The sequence below is a fragment of the Neofelis nebulosa genome, chromosome 7, assembly GCF_028018385.1.
Source record: "Neofelis nebulosa isolate mNeoNeb1 chromosome 7, mNeoNeb1.pri, whole genome shotgun sequence".
Taxonomy (NCBI): Eukaryota; Metazoa; Chordata; class Mammalia; order Carnivora; family Felidae; genus Neofelis; species Neofelis nebulosa.
The window spans coordinates 71,432,220-71,452,575 of NC_080788.1; the positions used below are offsets into that span (position 1 = coordinate 71,432,220).

The 20,356-nt window shown below is 34.5% G+C and overlaps 1 pseudogene; it reads left to right on the top strand.

Annotated features, from left to right (window-relative positions):
* The first annotated feature begins 13,049 nt into the window (after positions 1-13,049).
* LOC131517940 (olfactory receptor 11H6-like) lies at positions 13,050-13,988 on the top strand (annotated as a pseudogene).
* The last annotated feature ends 6,368 nt before the right edge of the window (positions 13,989-20,356 follow it).

Consider the following 20,356-nt stretch of genomic DNA (forward strand, 5'->3'; position numbering starts at 1 on the left):
GTTCCTGCAGGTGTCCATGTATCTAGGCTAGGGGGTAGGGGAAGTAAATGGTGCCAGCCCACTCTTTGGTTCTTGAAGTCTCACAAAGATCCTTGCCCCTCCAATTCATGCTCTGAGATTAGTAAATAAATATTTCTATATACCCCAGGTGTTTTTCAAACCACTGCTTCTGTGCGATATCTCTGTGGGTCTGTTTGTTGTGCTGTCTCTTTAAGCATGGACCCCATCCTCCTGGCTGTCCTAGAGCAAGAGGGTCCAAGAAAACCTGGACTCTCTGGTTTTCAAAGTCATATGTTCTGGGGATTCATCTTCCCTGTGTGGGTCCTCTTTGCCTGGGGTTCCCAGTGTGGGAGTCTGGTCGTTTCCCCACTCTCCATGCCTGCCAGATGATCCCTCCTGCAGACAGTCCAATGGGTCATTTTGGTGCCCAGACTTACCGCTGCCCTTTCTACCCTCTTCTGTGAGGCCTCTTTTTCACATTTAGCTGTGGAGAGTCTATTCTGCCAATCTTCAGGTCATTTTACCCTTGGTTATTTTTACCCTGATGTGAGTGTTATCTAGCTGCATCCATAGGATGAGGTGAGCTTAATATCTTTCTACTCCACCATCTTCCCTAGAAGTCTATCAATTCCTCTTTAATATTTGGCAGTATTTACCATTGAAACTATCTCGTCCTGGGCTTTTCTTTGTTGGAACTTGTTTGGTTGCTGATGTAGTCTCTTCATTTGTTATTGGTATATTCAGGTTTGCCATTTCTTCATGATTCAGTGTTGATAAGTTGTAGTTTTTCCAGGAATTTATCCATTTCTTCTAAGTTACCCAATTTGTTGGCATATAATTAATCATAGTAATCTCTTATGATTCTTTTATATTCCTGTTGTACCATTTATAATTTCTCCCCTTTTATTTTAGACTTTATTTATTTGAGTCTTCTCTCTCTTTTTCTTAGTCTAGCTAAGGTTTTATCAATTTTCTTTATCTTTTTAAAAAACACCTTTTAGTTTTGTTGATCATTTCTGTTGTGTTTCTGTTGTCTATTTCACTTGTATCTGCTTTGATTGTTGTTATTTCCTCCTTCTGTTGAGCTTAGATTATTCTTTTTTCTAGTTCCTTGAAGTATAAAATTATGTTTATTTGAGATCTTCCTTTTTTTATTAAGATTTTTTAATGTTTATTTTTAAAAGAGAGAGAGAGAGAGACATGGTGTGAGCAGGGGAGGGGCAGAGAGAGAAGGAGACACAGAATCTGAAGCAGGCTCCAGACTCTGAGCTGTCAGCACAGAGCCCGACGCAGGCCTCAAACTCATGAACTGCAAGATCATGACCTGAGCTGAAGTCAGACGCTTAACTGATTAAGCCACCCAGGTGCCCCTTTCTTCCTTTTTAATGAATGCCTTTATCACTATAAACTTACCTCTTAGAAGTGCTTTTGCTGCTTCCCATAAGTTTTAATATGTTGCATTAACATTTTTCACATGTTTTAAGATATTTTTATTTCCCATTGGTTTTTGACCCATTTGGTTTGACCCATTAGTTTTTCAGGAGTGTGTTATTTAATTTCCAGACATTTATGAATTTTCTTTGACCCATTGGTTTTTCAGGAGTGTGTTATTTAATTTCCAGACATTTATGAATTTTCCACTTTTCTTCCTGTTATTCATTTCTAGTTTCATGTCATTATGGTTGGAGAAGATGCTATTATTTCAATTTTCTTACATGTTTTAAGGCTTGTTTTGCGATTTAACGTGCTCTGGAGCATGTTCTGTGTGTGCTTGAGAAGAATTGTATTCTGCTAGTGTTGGGTGGAATAATCTTGTAAATATTTTCCATGATATTTGAAAGTATTCATCAATGGAACCATTTGGGCCTGGAATTTTTTAGATGGCTTTAAGTTAAAGATTCAATAGCATTAATATGCTTGACATTGTTAAAATTTACTGTATTTAATGGTTGTAGTTTGGGTGTACTCTGCACTTCAATTTTTTTTATTCATTGTCTGAAAGTTAAAATGTAATCAAGTGGTTCATAATATTCTCTTATTAATCATTTAATGTGTGTAGGATTTGTAGTTATACACTTTAAATTTTTCTATTATCCTTAATATCTGGGGTTTCCTTTTCTTTTTTAGTACTGTTAGAGTTTATCCATTTTGATTTTTTTTTCCCAAAGAACCAAACTGTTTTGCATGTCTGTCTGCTAATTTGTGTATTTGTGCTTTCATCCTAATTTTTATTCTTTAGTTTCTTAGGATTTAATAGTCTATGACTTTAAAGTTTAGATGCTTGACTTTCGACCTAACCTTTTTTATTATATGAATTTACAGTAAAATTCCCCTTAAAGCACTACTTCAGTTGCATTCCAGAAGGTTTGCTAGACCATGCTTTTTATTAACATTCAGATGACAGTATTTTCTTTTATTAGGATTTTTCCCTTAGCCTATAAGATTTTTAAGTGCCAAATGTATATTCTACAAACGTTTGGATATATTCTGGTTAACTTTATGTTATTGATTTCCAACTTATTTTCACAGTGGTCTAAGAACATACAATCTATGGTTTTAATCCTTAAGACTTGTATTTTGGACCAGAATAGTGCCTATTTTGGTAAATGTGCTATGTGTCCTTGCAAAAGAATGTGCATCCTGGGGTTATTGCCCAAGTATGATTTTACTTTTTACGTATGTCAATTAAAGTTAGTTACTCATGCTAAGATCTCTAAAATCTTACTGATATTTTTTTTATCTGTCTTCTTGGTTACCTAGAGTTGTGTGTTAAAATCTGAAGTGATTATAACTTGTCTATCCTGCTAACTTTTATGTATTTTGAAATTATAGGCTGTATACAAATTTGGGATTATTTCTTGCTGATTAATTGACCCTTGTATCGTTAAGAAATATCTATTTATTTTTGCTAAGTCTTGTATTTTATTTCTTTTCCATCCTCTTATTTCAAGGGTGAAATTCTTGTGTTCAAGGATGTGTCCTTATGTTTAAAGTGTGTAACTTAAACAGCATTTGCCTTGTCTTTTTAAAAAATGGAGTATCGGGGCGCCTGGGTGGCTCAGTCGGTTAAGCCGCCGACTTCGGCTCAGGTCATGATCTCACGGTCCGTGGTTTCGAGCCCCATGTCGGGCTCTGTGCTCACAGCTCAGAGCCTGGAGCCTGTTTCAGATTCTGTGTCTCCCTCTCTCTGACCCTCCCCTGTTCATGCTCTGTCTTTCCCTGTCTCAAAAATAAAAACGTTAAAAAAATTGAAAAATAAAAAAATAAAACAAATTGGAGTCTCAAAATGTTTACTTTTAATTGGACTATTTAATCTTTTTATATTTAATGTAATTACCAATTTAATTCAGTTTATCATTTTGCTGATTTTTATATTTCCATCTGTTCTTTATTCCTTTTTTTTTTTGCTTTTGCGTTAAGCAGCGATTTCTTAATATATATATTGAATATATTATACTTCATCTAAAATATTACTTAAGACTTCCTAAACAATGGAAAAAACAAGAACATTTTGATTTTATTTACTCACACATGCGTTTATTTTCTAATAGTTTACTTTTACATTTATTATAAGTCATACAATTGTTTTATGATTTTCAGCAGTCAACTTTCACCCAACATTTATATTTTCTTGTTCGCTTCAATTCTTCCTGATGTCCTGTGTTTCCTTCTGGGATAGTTTTCTTCAGCATAAAGAACTACTGTTATTATTTGTAGTGTGAGAATTATTATGGCAACAAATTCTTTCAGCTTTTTTTTCTGAAAAATCTTTATTTTTGCCTCCACTTATGAGGACCTTTTGTTGTATACAAAGGTTTAAGTTGGTTAATTTTTCTTTTCTTTCTTCACTTTTTAAATATCTATTACTGGACTCAGTTATTTCTATTGAATAGTTGCTATAGCAGAGAGAGAGAGAGAGAGAGAGAGAGAGACAGACAGACAGACAGACAGACAGAGGCAGGTGCAGAGAGGGAGGGAAACAGAATCGTAAAAGCACACTCCAGGCTGTGAGCTGTAAGCACAGAGCCTGAAGCCGGGCTCAAACTCACAAACCATGAGATCCTTACCTGGGCCAAAGTCAATTGCTTAACCGACCAAGCCACCTAGGCATTCGGGCCTTATTTTTAAAAATCGTCTTTCTGATCACTGAAATGAAAGACAGTATGTATCCATTCAGGCTGGAAATATGGTGCTCCCTTTGATATGTCTGCCTATTCTTGAGCTTGCTAGCATTTATTTTCTACTAGACATTCTAGAATATTGCCCTATGTATCCATGGTTTATAAATCAATCAAGGACTTGATGTAAATTTTCCATAGATTTTTGAGCTTCTATTTTTCAGTTTCCTTCTTTTCAGAACCATTTTCCCCAAAATATGCTACTTTGACAACTTCAAACTCTAGCTGGCTCCTTGCCCAGAGACCTTCACTGTTTCCATGGATTTCTTTTCCTGTGACTTTTGTTAAGAAAATGCCTCAAAGAATATGCTGGGAGTCAATTTGGAACTTGTAACCTTCCCTTTTGTCAAATATTATAGACCTTCCTTGAAAACTATCTAACTCAAGCAAATTTGTATATACTTGTTAAAATTTTATAGTAATTTATGGTGGCAGTGAAAATCTGATCATGGTTTCTGTTCCATGTGTACCACTCAAAAATTCCATCTTTGCCACTTAACACTTAGTGACACTGTTTTACATTCAAACATTTAACTTTTATGAAGCCAATGAAAGTTAATTTGTTCTATTATAAATATGAGTTTTTTATACAAAAGCTTTCTTTTTTTAATTTTTAATGTTTTTTTTTTATTTTTGAGAGAGAAAGAGCTCACAAGCAGGGGAGGGACAGAGAGAGAGGGAGACACAGAATCCAAAGCAGGCTCCAAGCTCTAGCCGTCAGCACCGGCTGTCAGCACAGAGCACAAGGTGGGCCTCAAACCCACATACCTTGAGATCATGCCTTGAGCTGAAGTCAGACACTTAACCAACCAACTGAGCTGCCCAGGTGCCCCTATACAATGTCTTTCTTATATACTACAATTATAAAAGTATGTATGTTTTCTGGTGTTTTGATCTACTTTTGAAGTCAATCACATTCATTGATCTAGGTTTTATCTATATATAGTAAGATACGGAGTCAGAATTTAATTTTTCAACACTTTGTATTTAATCATTTATCTTTTCTCCACATTTTAATTGAATATAACCTTTATCAGAATCTGAACTCTCTGAAATTGAATATTTATAGATAGTACTATATACTGTCTACTTGGTCAATTAATTGCAGCAGTTCCTATGACAGTTTTAATTAATTTAGTTTAAATATAATTTTAGTATATGATAGACCAAATTTTATCTCATTATTCTTTTTCAAAATACATGTCAAATCTTGAGAATTTATTTCAAACAAGATTTTAAAATATCTGTCAAGTTTCAAACACCTGTAACACCTATAACAATCCTCCCACAGTCTGACTGAGATTTGTCTAAATTGCACTGAATTTGTATATTGACTTGTAGTTAAATATTTACCCTTAGCACTAAGTAGTCAGTCCATTGAGGAACATGGTATGTCTCTCCTATTAATCAGGTTTTCTTTTATATACTAATGTAAAGATTTGTTATTTTTTTCATGATTCTCAGTTATCTTGCAAAGTTTATTTCTAGGTTATTTTGAATCTGTGTTGCTATTGAAAATGAAATAATTTCCCCACATTAGTTTACAAATTATTGCATCCATAAAAGATAGACTGTATTTTCTACATATTTTATAACTAGCCAATTTATTGAATTGTCTTATATTTTAGTTAATTCTCTTGTTCATGGTATACATCATTTCTCCAGCCAGCAATTAAAATTTCTCTCTTGTAATATTCATACCATAAATTGTTTTTGTTTCATTTCATTTTTGTGGATTGGAAGTTATGATTATTGTATCAATTGCTTTTCCTAAATTATGTTGTCATAAAAATTACCTGTAAATATCAATGATTTATAACAACTTCCTTTTTCTTCCTTAATCATATTACTTGTTGACCCATGACTGGTTCTATATGTTACTTTCATTCTTGGATCTAGGACAAAAGAAAATAACTTTCTTCATTGCACAGGAAAAAGAGTTTTGGTGTATTTTCATAATTATTGTTAAAGGTTTTCTTTAGAAATGGCACATTTAAATTTGCCTTACACTACATTGGGCAAATCAAGTCACATTGCCTAGTGTAACATCTGAAGACGTGGATATATAATCTTTTAGAGGAAGGCCATTGAATCACATGGAACAGTAACTCTGTTTACCATGGTGGCCATTCTTGTTTGTACTTGATTTTAATTAGAGTGCTTTTCATTTTACTATTGTATAATTTTTTAGCCAATTACTTCTGGTGGAGATTCTTTGCCAAGTAGAGAAATTTACTTCTATTTCTGGCTTATTATAAATCTTATCAAGCGTGGACGCTCAATTTTATCTATTATTATTTCTGTATTTAGTTATATATTCCTGTATTTTTCTATCAATTAATGAATATAAAAAGTTATATATTCACATATGATACAGTATTGGATACCTCTTAAGGAAATAAACCCTACTTGATCATATTCTATTATTTGGAAATACTCTGCTTGAGATATGACTTAATATTAGATGTAAAATCTTTGCGGGGAAAATAAATAAAAATCTTTGCAGGCGCCTGGGCGGTTCATTTGGTTAAGCATCTGACCCTTGATTTTAGTTCAGGTCATTATCTCCTGGTTCGTGGGTTCAAGCCATGTATTGGGCTCTGCACTTATGGTGCGGAGCCTGCTTGGTATTCTCTCTCTTTCTCTGCCCTCTCCCCCTACCTTAAAAATAAATAAAAATTTTAAAAAATTAACAAAATAAAAATTTTGTCACTCAGGTTATTGTACCTGGGTCTCAAAACCTGGGGATCATTATTTACATTTTTGTTTATTCATAAAATGTTAATGCTATCATATGGAGCCATTAAAGAATATTATCAAAGCAGTTAACTGCATGAGGAATTTCTGTAAATGTCTTTCTTATTTAAAGAAATTTACTCATAGCTAAAGAATGCATATCTCAGTGTAGTGGTGAGCTTGGACTGGGGCAAACAAGTTAGAGTTAAGATGATGAAGAGTCTGAAACAAAACAAGGGAGTCTTTAATATGGAGTCTTTAATATGTTTAAATACCTAGGCTCCTAACCTCTGTGTTGGTCTATATTCCTCAGACTTTTCTCTAAGCTTGGAACCAGGGCTCATTTACTGTCACAATTTTCCTTTATTGTCAGAGAGAATATTGCTTCTGATCACAGTTAAATAGCAAATTTATACCTGCCCAAATAATTTTGTTTCTATTTCTCTTGTTATTCCAAATGAAAATCCTTGAATTAAAGTAGGAAATGTATTAGAATTTGAAACAAATTCCAGCGTGCTAAGTAAGGAGGAGAATAGGAAATATGTTCAATGGGACTATTGTGTTATAAATTCCCTCTCTAGAGAGCCACTCCCCATAGATGATCTTCGCAGAAAGTAAAAAGGCTTAATATTTCGGATGTTCATTTAGTTCTGTGTAGATCATGAGACTATGATTCTCTTTTCAACTGTCAGGTTTCCTGTTGCTTTATTAGTTTATATAAATAACCAAGATACTGTAAGAGAGCAAGTCCAGAGAGGTCCATGACTGATTTCATAATGTTCTTGCTCCTAAAACGGTCAGCAGTTCATAGGAATCACCACAATAATGCACGGAACACTGTTATGTTTGGCTTTTCCAAGATCTGAGATTAGAGATTTCACTCTGATATAGAAGATGATGTTCATCCATATGGGTTTCTATGATACCCATCATGTGTCTTCAGGTAAGGTAAAGCTCATTATGGCTCCAATATTCTCTAACTTTATATTATACCCCTTAATATATGAACATAGTCCTTCTCCAGAATCAAAGCCAAGCATTCTTTTAGAGCTTATAAACAAATGTTACTTCAAAAATGCATTAGAACTTGTAAAGTAGTTTGCCAGTCTCCCTTTGCATAGCTCTATGTAGGAGCTGGGCCTATGTCAGGGAAAATTCCAGTAAGTGAATGTGAATACGTATTTCTTCAGTGAAACTTCAAGTGATATATTGCCTATCACCTGTTAATTTCTGTTATTTTTAGAGGATAGGAAATGAAATTTTATTCATACTTTGCAAAATTTGAGAAACAGCCTTTGTGAGCACAGACATTTGACATGTGTTTATAAATGATACATACTTGACTTCAATGTCTATTAAGGTATCAACTGTAATCTTAATGAAGAACAGTATCACACAAGCACTGAGTGTGTTATAAAGGTCAATATTAGATTGATTTGAAGGGCAATATTATTAAGGAGCTTGGTTCCTTAATTTTCTTGGGAAAATATGGCACATTGTCAATGACTCTTTTGTATTCAGAGACAATATTAACATTACCCCCTTTTCTAACATGCTACTTGTCTTTTATTGATTTGTAGCATTTCTTTGTATAGTGGATGTTATTTATTTACTTGAAATTATTTTGGCATTTCTTTTTTCATTATTCATGGCATCCTTTGCTTTTCAGAACTTTTTTTTTTTTTTTTAGCCCACAGAACAGAACTTTTTAAAAATACCATTAAAATTATGTTAAGCCCTTCAAGATGTGTTTTTTCTAGCTTGGTTTAATGAAGTTTTCTAATTGGTAGCACAATATTCTATTAAACATTTCTATATTCTTTCTGTATTTTTAAGTACTGGCACTCACATTCCAGTCTTTAATTCATTCTGGAAAATATTTTTTTATATGTCAAAGATGAAGATTATTTATGAGTAGCTTTTTATTTTAATTTAAATTCAAGTTAGATAACATATAGTGTAGTCTTGACTTCAGGAGTAGAACCCAGTGATTCATCTCTTACATATAACACTCAGTGCTCATCCTGACAAGTGCCCTCCTTAATGCCCATCACCCATTGAACTCATCCCCCACAACCACCCCTCCAGCAACGCTCAGTTTGTTCTCTGTATTTAAGCATCCCGTATGGCTTGCCTCCCTCTCTGTTTTTACTTTTCCTTTCCTTCCCCTATGTTCATTTGTTGAGTTTCTCAAATTCCACATAAGAGTGAAATCATATGATTATCTATGTTTCTCTAACTTATCTCACTTAGCATGATGCCCTCTAGTTCCAGATTGTTGCAAATGGCAAGATTTCATTCTTTTTCATTGCCAGGTAGTATTACACATACCACATCTTCTTTATCCATTCATCAGTTGATGGACATTTGGACTCTTTCCATAATTTGGCTATTGTCCTTAGCACTGCTATAACCATTGGGGTGCATGTGCCCATTCAAATCAGCATTTTTGTATCCTTTCGATAAATTCCTAGTAGTGCAATTGCTGGGTTATAGAGGAGTTCTATTTTTAATTTTTTGAGGAACCTCCATTCTGTTTTCCAGAGTGGCTGCACCAGTTTGCATTCCCACCAACAGTGCAAAAGGGTTCCCGATTCTCCTCATCCTCACCAACATCTCTTGTTGCCTGAGTTGTTCATTTTAGCCATTTTGACAGGTATGAGGTGGTATCCCATTGTGGTTTTGATTTGTATTTCCATGATGATGAGTGACATTGAGCATATTTTCATGTGTCTGTTAGCTATCTGGATGTCTTCTTTGGAAAAGTGTCTATCATGTCTTCTGCCCATTTCTTCACCGGATTGTTTTTTAGGTGTTGGGTTTGGTAAATTTTTTATAGATTTTGGATACTAGTCCTTTGTCTGATATGTCGTTAACAAATAGCTTTTACCATTCCATCAGTTGCCTTTTAGTTTTGTTGATTGCTTCCTTTGCCATGTAGAAGTTTTGTTTTGTTTTTATATTGATTAAGTCCTAGTGGTTCGTTTGTGCTTTTATTTCCCTTGCCTCCAGAGGTTGAAGAGGTGGCTGCCTGTTTTCTCCTATGGGATTTTGATGATTTCCTGTCTCACATTTAGGTATTTTACCCATTTTGAATTTATTTTTGTGTATGGTGTAAGAAAGTAGTCCAGTTTCATTCTTCTGCATATTGCTGTCCAGTTCTCCCAGCACCATTTGCTAAAGAGTATTTTTTCCATTGGATACTCTTTCCTGCTTTGTCAGAGATTAGTTGGCCATATGTTTGTGGGTCCATTATTTATGAGTAGCTTTTAAAAATTTATTTTCTTTTGAAGAAAGACAGTATTTCACACATTAGTTTTTCAAATTGAAAATATTAAAAAAACACATTCTTTTTCCATATATATGTGTATATTTGTGTGTGTGTGTGTGTGTGTGTGTATAATGAAATGTGAGTTTTACTTTCATATGTATTCAGTTACAGTTGGGAAACAGAGTAAGAAATTAAATGGTAAATATAAAGTTGGGAGAGGAAGCAAAAGAATGAACTTGATTGGATAGAAGGCTAGACTCCAGGCATGTATTATATGATATCTGGAAAAGACCTAATCACATGTGAGTGAATTATAGAGATTGAAAGAATTAACAAAATCCTCTCTCTCTCTCTCTCTCTCTCTCTCTCTCTCTCTCTCTCTCTCTCTCTCTCTCGTACTCTTAACAAAAAGGACCCAGAGGAAACAGGGAGAGATATATGGACACAGAGCTATTTAGAGACATTTCCACACACATATAGAAATAATGGAATAAATGAAGAAAAACCCAAAGTCACTGGCAAAAACAGTAGGAGATTATGGAGAGTTTATGTGGGCTGCAATTGTGTAACACTTTGCCACACACTAAATCTAAGGCATTAGTCTGGGTTATTATCTGTGATTACTTTGGAATTGCATTGAAATTACTGGCTTGGAAAAGTTCTTCCTAAGTATGAATCCATTACTTTTCAAATTTCAAAGCTTATTTTTAAAAATAACCTTAAAAAAGGTACATAATTCTATTAATTTAAAGGTATAAATATATGTGAATTCATGATTCAGACCTTAGCGCTGTGGATTCTTTTTCTTCTTTCTTTATTTGCTCTTAATTTCCAAACCATCCTATTTTATAGTGTATTTTTTTCCAACTTTATTGAAGTATAATAGACAAATAAATATTTTACGTATTTAAGTATACAATTACATGATTTGATATACATTGTAAAATGATGGCTACCGTCAAACTGATTAATATATCCATAACTTCCCATACTTTAATTTTGTTTCAGTTATAAGGTGAATAAACTCTGGAGATCTAATGTACAGCTTGGTGGCAATAGTTAATAATAAAAATTTGTATACTTGAAATATGCTGTGTTCTCACATTTTATTTACAGTTTAGCATGCAAATATCTATGCTCTGCAATATCAAGCCAAAACCAAACCAAAACTATAATCTCTCCATTTTATTTATAGATTGGTGTAATTTTTGCAAACTAAGGCTTCATCATTCTGTAATGTGTGAGTGTTGAAAAGGATTTAATTCTTCTGCAGAGGCCAAGGTTTATCCAAAACATGTGGCTTTCAAACTTGTTGATTTCAGGACCCTTTCATAATCTTAAAACTCATCAAGGACCCCAGAGTAGTTTTGTTTGTATGAGTTATAGCTATTTGTATTTACCATTTAGAAATTTAAAAAAATAATGTTTATACATAAATTCATTAGTAGAGATAATAAACTAATCAAAATACCATAAATGCCAATTTAAAAAAAAAACTTTTTTTTTGCTTTGTCAAAATAATAAAACTTAATGAAGATTTGTGTTTTTAATATTTTTAATAAATCTCTTTAATGTTTACTTTAAGAGAGGTCAGTAGGATGTTCTTTGGTGTGAGATAACCAAACATTTATTGTGAGATCAAACAATTTGGTATGAGTTCATGCAGCCTGGCAAACTCCATTCAGTAATCAAGAAACAATTAGAGTCTACAAAACAAATAATAGTATTGGTATGAAAACAATTTTGACCTCAATGCCTGATAAATCTTCAGAGACCTTCAGGGGTCCCCAACAACACTTTGAGAACCACTGTTTTTTAGAACACCACCTTTGAGTCTGTGTCCTTTTCCACATAAAATACCTGGGAGTTGAAGACTCGCCCTCCATACTAATTTTATGGTATTGAAGAGCCTCATTAAATACTGTCCTTTCTCTCTTATATTTAAATTAATGATGATGATAACTAAGTGTTAGAAAACCAACTTAGAGAAACTATCATAAGGTAGTATTTGTCATTAGATCTGAAATTTTAAAAGTGGAATTTCCTCCCTGTAGGATTATGAATAGGAGACATACCCATTTTCCTGGGCTGTCTTTGTTAATACAAATGCAGTGATCAAGATCTCTGACTTTCTGTGCAGCATGCCAAATACTGAACATTTAAAAAATTACATACATGTAGCATTTTTTAACATTTATTTATTTTTGAGGGAGAAACCAAGGGAGAGTGAGGAGGGGCAGAGAGACGGAGACAGAGGATCCAAAACAGGTTCCATGCTGTAAGCACAGAGCCCTATGCAGGGCTTGAACTTACAAACCATGAGATAATGACCTGAGCCGAAGTCAAGAGTTGGCCACCCCTACATGTAGTATTTTTAAGAGTGTATTTTTACTGAAGGGAGGAGTTGAAATTTGAAATCTTAGAATTTCTCATTTTACTATTGACTTATAATCTATTCTAAAATAGATATAGGAGTATTTCCCATAACAATAAAATAGCAATTAATTATCTTGCATACAGTACTTAAAACTATTGGATATTGTCTTCAAATCAGCTTGACATATTTCTCTCACAAATAGAGCAAAGATTATTAACTATTATTCTCTTTAATATATTTTATATGTCAAAAACACTGCGTTTTCTCTTGACTATATTCATTCAGTCTGTATTCATTCACTGCTTGACCTAACATTGTAGATTTTTGTATAGAATTGTTTACTGTCAATACCAACTGACTCTGATAGTAAACCTCAGGATGACAGGCAAGTATCTGTTCACTTTGTATTTGTTATATATAGAATAGGACTCTGAAGATCTAAAAATGATGAAAATATTTCTGCATGAGAGATATTTTATTTACTGACATGCAGAGTGATGTAGCCCTAATCAAGGTATTTTCCTTAATGTGCAATACTAAAAGGCCATTTCTCATATGGAAATTTGTTATTTTTGCAGCATTACAGACAAATGAATATTCCAACATAAGTAATTGCTGTAGTTCTAGGAGTAAATTCATCCTTTGGGTTTCCCTTATACCTGGGAAATTCAGAGGAAAGAGGAAAATCTTTTCAGTCTTCTCTGGAATATATATATTGACACTAACTGGAAATCTGTTATCTGTGCTGTGATGTGGGACCATCAACTACAAATGCCAATGTACATCCTGCTGGCCAATTTTTCCTTCCTGGAGATCTGATTTATCACCTCCACTGTCCCTAATATGCTAGCCAACTTTCTCTCTGAGGCCAACACCATTTCTGTCTCTGGCTGCTTCCTCCAATCCTACTTCTTCTTCTCCCTGGGCACCACTGAGACCTTCTTCTTGTCTGCCATGGCCTTTGGCAAGTACCTTGCTATCTTCAGGCCCCTGCATTACCCCACTGTCATGTCAGTTCAGCACTGCATCAGAACAGAAGCTTGGTGCTGGGTATGTGGCTTCCTGTATTTCCTGTTGCCTATTTACCTGATCTCTCAGCTCCCATTTTGTTGTTCCAGTAAGATTGATCACTTCCTGTGTGACCCAGATATCCTCATAAATCTGTCCCGTATGCCATTTCCTGCCACTGAGATCATCTGTGCCATCTTTAACTCAGTCTTCATTTTCCCCACCTTTCTTTTTATTGCCAGCTCCTACGTCCTGGTGAGTAGAACTGTGTGCTCAGGGTCCCTTCTCCACGTGTGGCTCCCATCTGGCTGTGGTATCCCTGTTTTATGGCTCTATCATGGTTGTATATGTAAGTCCAACAGCAGGCAATCTAGCTGAAGTAATTCCTTGCTCTATCATCTCTGAAGTAAGGAGATGAAGGCAGCTCTGAGAAAATTAGAGGATTGTGAGATTTAGTCAGAGGTGTGGAAGAAATCTTTGAAGAATTTTTCTTCACAATTGAAATGATGTATGTGAAATAAATAATTAAAAGTTTGATATTCAATTGTATTAACTGAATTAGAAAAATATTTTGGGGGGAGGAGGAACAGCCATCGTAATAGATTTTTCTAAAGCTAACTGTATCCATCTCTTCGTTTTCATTAGGGAAAATTAATAATAGTGAAATATTTCAAATTCAAATTAAAATAAGGGAAAAATAATCACTAATATTTCAGACATTTTTATTTAATACTAGTTAAAATTTTGCTGCTAATATCATATACACATGCATACACATAATTGGTCCTATAGTTTACAGTTATTACTAAAATTTTCTCAGTCTAAAGTTATGTATGCTAAGTTTAGAAGACAACATTTAGGTGTTAATTCTTGTGTCAATATTAAAAACAGGGCAAGATACATTCTTAGGAAAGGTGATTCATTATTTATGATATTTGTATTTCCTCCTACTTCCTCACCAAATTTTAGTGAAAATACTCTTAATATTTAGATCCACATGGCTGCCATTAATTTTTTCCATTATATATTCTAAGAATTGTTTTTGAAAAGAGCTCTATTTGGGATGAACCATGCTTTGCCTTTTCCTGATTTGCCATTTTTGCCCTCTCTAGGTTAGGGTGTAATGGCTAGGAACTGTCAGGTACTGATGCAGTTGCTGGAGTTCTTAGATTTGCGTCTACTCAATGTCTCAAGAATACTGTATCTCATATTCTCAACTAGAATTTTCATTATCCCACAAAGCCTATACTGAGTAACTCTCCCAGTATCCTACTTTTCCTTCTCTCAAATTCTGGCAACACCATTTCTATGTATTTACCTATTCTGGACATCATATAAATGGGTGGCTCAGTGGGTTAAGCATCTGACTTTGGCTCACGTCATGATCTCACGGTTGGTGAGTTCAAGTCCCACATCAGGTGAGCTCGAGCCCCACATCACGTGAGTTCCAGCACTGCATCTAGTGAGCATGAGTCCTGCTTTGGGTGAGCATGAGCCCCGCTTCAGGTAAGCCCCCACTTCTTTCTTTGTCTCTCAAAAAATAAATTAATTAATTTAATTAAAAAAAATCATACAATATGTCTGGCTCCTTTCACTTAGGATGATGTTTACAAAGTTCATTTATGTTATAGAGAATATCAGTACTTCATTCCTTTTTAGGGCTGAATAGCATTCCATCATTTGGATGTAAAACATTTGCTTTGTCCATTCAACAGTTGGACATTTAAATTGTTTCTGGTTTGTGGTATTGTTAGTAATGCTGCTGTAACAGTCATCTTTTTTGAGGAGAGACAGAGCGCGAGTGGGGGAAGGGCAGAGAGAGAGGGAGACACAGAATCAGAAGCAGGCTCCAGGCTCTGAGCTGTCAGCACAGAGCCTTGACGTGGGGCTCAAACCCACAAACCATGAGATCATGACCTGAGCCGAAGTCAGAGGCTTAACTGAGTGAGCCACCCAGGTGCCCCAACAGTCATGATCTTTATGTGAACCTGTTTTCACTTCCCTAGGGTATATCCCCATAGGTTGAATTGCTGGGTCATAAGTTAACTCTAAATTTAACATTTTGAGGAACTGTCAGACTATTTTCCAAAGAGGCTACATGTTGCGACCGGCAAAACAAACACCGAGATCAGGGTCCTGAGGGTAGGGGAATGTAAGAAAAAAAGAAGAGAAGCCAGTTTGGGAACAGGAGGGTCCCCTGGGCTGATGGCACAAGTGACGGCTTTATTGTTGCTATACACAATCTTTTATATCAAGACTCTTATGGATCAGGTCATTCTAAGAATAAACAGGTTTCACATGATCGCTGCCAGCCAAAACATTTAGTTCTGTGTACCTTGTGAACTTTCTAAACGGCTCACAACAAGACCTTGTTGATAGATGGCTAGCAAAACACAGTTCCCATGTTTGTTTCTATTTGACCCGGGGTAGAAAAAGGGGGGTAACATTACTGCCAACACCCACAGACCACAGGCTTCAGGAATTGGCTTTCTCAGCCTTGACAAGGCTTTCGTATGCCTTTGCAAGTGGGGGAATGGGAGGGGGAACCACCGGGTTGGCTGAGTCAACAGGCAGCCTTTGCTCGACCCGGTCTCAGCCTGGCACCGGGGTCCGGCCTCCCACAGCTACAACAATTTTATATGACACTAGCAATGTGTGTAATGTAGATTTTAGCTTTCTATGTATTCTCACCAGTATTTGTTATTTTTACTTTTTTGACTTTAGTAATCCTGGTAGGTGTGAAGTGGTATGTACCTTTTTGTTTTAATTAGTGTTTTCCCTAATGATATTTGTCATTTTTTATGTGCTTATTTTGGCCATCTGTTTGTCTTTAGAGAAATATATATTCAAATCCTCTGAACATTTTTAAATTGGGTTTTCTTTTTATTCTTGATTTGTAGAAGGTATTAATATATTTTGGATATAAGTCCCTATTCAGATATATAATTTAAAATTAATTTCTCCCAATCTGTAGGCTGTCTTTTTTACTTTTTTGAAAGTGTCTTTTGACGTTTTGACTTTTAAGTAAGTCCGGTTTATCTACTTTTTTCATCTGTCACTTGTGCTTTTGGTATCAAACATAAGAAACCTTTGTCTAATCTATGGTCATAAAAATTACTCCTCTGGATATATATAGTATTATTTTTCAATGCAGATTATTTTTATGACTTTTGAATTTATTTGGACATTTTAATAGGAAATTGTTAAGACTGAAATCATATGTGAGTCCTAAATAACTACTTTGAAGTAAAAGCTCCCCAGACACTTCTTGGCATGTTCAGGTGTGTTTCACAGTTTACATGGCCATAGAAGTCACTGCATAATCATTTATTCCTTGTTTTGCAATCTTGGTATTCTTGAATAGATAATGTCATATCACACATTTTCAAGTGAAACCTATTTGATTATATCTTTCAGTTTGTAAAATCTTGATATCTTTTAAAACTAAATTATTTTCATAATTTATTGTCAATACTTCTCAGAGACATATGAAGCATTGATTCAGGGTAAGAGTAAAGGATAAGAAATAAATTGCAGAAAAAAAGAAATGGAAAATAGGCCAATTCTAGAATACAGCATGATAGGAAAGATGGAATTGATAGAATTATTATAGTAATTATAGTGAGATATACTAATAATTTTGTTCTTTAAATATAAAGAAATAAGAGATGGGTTTTAAAAAGGCTTATTGTGTTTAAACTATTGGTAATGTTTTAAAAGTTTTCACTTTTTTGCTTCCATTGCTATATGATGAATAATTTTCACACTTTCAGATATAACTGTTTGAAAACCATGTTCTAATGATTTGATACAATTTGTCATCCTTTATTTTTTAGCATTAGTATTAGAAAGCTTTTTTAAAATTGTGATATATTGGTATAATTAAATGTTGTAATAGGAGCATTTGATGGTGGCCATCTTGCAGAATATCACATGCTTATTACTGTTTGAAGAGAAGGAATTAAAGCAGCTATTCACTCAGACACCATTCCTTGGGATAAAGAGATAATGACTGCATAGACTTAGACTTTTTTTTTCTTTAATTTTAGAGAGAGTTCGTGAGAGGGGGAGAGGGGCAGAGTGGGAGAGAGAATCTTAAGCAGGGCCCACACTCAGCATGGAGTCCAACGCAGGACTTCAGCGCATGCCCCTCAAATCATGGCTTGAGCCATAATCAAGAGTCAGACACTCAACCAACTGAGCCACCCGGGTGCTCCCCCCATCAACTTTTGTATGACAGCCATACCTCAATAAAACTGTTTTTGAAAAAAGAAGACAAAGGAAAATAAGATTGTGCACACATAGCATCCTGAAAAGGGTATGTCTAACATTTTTAGGCTGTGACATTATGCTAATTTCTTATTCCACATTACTTCATAGAATCTTTATTTTTTCCTGAAATATAATTGGTACACAGTATTACATTAGTTTCAGCTGTACAATAAGGTACTTGACTTTCTCCATCTAACTTATGTCATTCAGCATAACACCCTCTAGTCTGTCCAGTTGCCACAAATGGTAAGATCCCATTATTTTTTATGGCTGTTTAATATTCCATTATACTGTTTTATATATATTACCACTGTATGTATGTGTTTGTACATGTGTATATCACCCTTTTTTATCCATCTATCCATGAACACTTAGGTTGCTTCCATATCTTGACTATTGTAAATAATGCTGCAATAAACATAGGGTTACACGTATCTTTTTCAATTAGTGTTTTCAGGGTTTTTTGCTGTGGTGGTAAGGGGATGTGAATATCCAGTAATGGAATTACCGGATCCTATGATCCTATGGTATTTATTTTGTTAATTTCTGAGGATACTCCATACTTTTTCCACATTGACTACACCAACTTACATCCCTACCAGCAGTGCCCAAGGATTCCTTTTTCTCTACAACCTCACCAACACTTGTTATTTTCTTTCTGATTCTAGCAGTTCTGGCAGTAATGTGATCTGAGGTGATATCTCATTGTGGCTTTGATTTGCATTTCCCTGATGATTGGTGATGTGGGAATCTTTTCATGTTTCTGTTGACCACCTGTACATATTCTTTGGAAAAATATGTATTCTGGCCCTCCATTTTTAGTGGGATTATTTGGGGGTTTTTTGGGTGGTCAGTTGTATAAATTTTCATATACTTTGGATATTAACTCCTTATCAGCTCTATCTATCATTTGCAAATGTCTTCTCCCATTTAGTAGGTTGCATTTTTGCATTGTTGATTGTTTCCTTTGCTGAGAAAAGCTTTTTTTTTTAGGTGTATTTTTTCTTTTGTTTCCTTTGCCTGAAGGTATCTATCTAGAAAAATACTGCTATGGCAAATGGGAGAGAGATTAGTGCCAGTGTTTTTTTCTAGGATTTTTATGGTTTTAGGTCTCATATGTAGGTCTTAAATCCATTGAAGTTTATTTTTGTGTATAAGAAAGGCATCTAATTTCATTCTTTTGCAAGCAGCTGTCCAGTTTTCCCAGAACCATTTATTGAAGAGACTGTTTCTCCCCAGTATATTCTTGCCTCCTTGGTCATAGATTAATTTACTATACAAACATGGATTTATTTCTGAGCTCTCTACCCTGTTTCCTTGATCTATGTGCCGTGTGTGTGTGTGCGCGCGCACGCGTGTGTGGATGTGCCAATACCATACTGGTTTGATTAATACAGCTTTGTAGTATATCTTGAAATCTGGAGTTGTGATACCTCCAGCTTTTATCTTCTTTCTTGAAATTGCTTTGGCTATTCAAGGTCTTTTTTAGTTCCATGCAAACTTTAGTATTTTTCTATTTCTATGAAAAATGCTGATAGGGATTGCATTGAATCTGTAGATTGCTTTGGGTAGTATGGACATTTTAACAGTATTCTCCAAATCCATGAACATAGAATGTCTTTCCATTTGTTTGTGTCATCTTCAATTTATTTCATCAGTGTTTTATAGTTTTTGGAGTACAGGTATTTCACTTCCTTGGTTAAGTTTATTTCTAGGTATTTTATTCTTTTTAATGCAGTTGTAAATGGAATTGTTTTCTTAATTTTCTGCTACTTTGTTACTACTGTATAGAAATGCAACCAATTTTGTGTATAATTTTGTATCCTGAAACTTTATTGAATTAAATACTTCTAATAGTTTTTTGGTGTAGTCTTTAGTGTTTTCTATGTATAACATCCTTTCATTTGCAGATAGTGACAGTTTAGCTTTCTTACCAATATGGTTGCCTCTTTTTTTTTCTTGTCTGTTTGCTGTGAAATAGGGCTTCCAGTACTATGATGAATAAAAGTGGTGAAAGAAAATGTCCTCGTCTTGTTCCTGATCTTAGAGGAAAACTCTCAGTTCAGTATTGAGTATGATAATAGCTATGGGTTTTTCATTATGGCCTTTATTATGTTGAGGTACATTCCCTCTAAATCCACTTTATTGAGTGTTTTTATCATGAATGGATGTTCTACTTAGTCATATGTTTTTTCTGCCTCGATTGAGATGATCCTATGATTCATATCCTTCCTTTTATGATACAGTGTATTACATTTATTTATAATACAATCCAAATTCTTCTTGCATCCCCAGAATAAATCCTGCCTGATAATGGTGAATTATTTTTTTAATGTATTGTTGGACTTGGTTTGCTAATATTTTGTTGAGGATTTTTGCATCTGTATTAATGAGGGTTTTGGCTTGTAGTTTTCGTTTTTTTGTGGTGTCTGTGTCTAGTTTGTCCTTGTAGGATGTGTTGTAATTGAAAGCTCTCCTCCTTATGTTTTTTTTTGAATAGTTTGAGGAGAATAG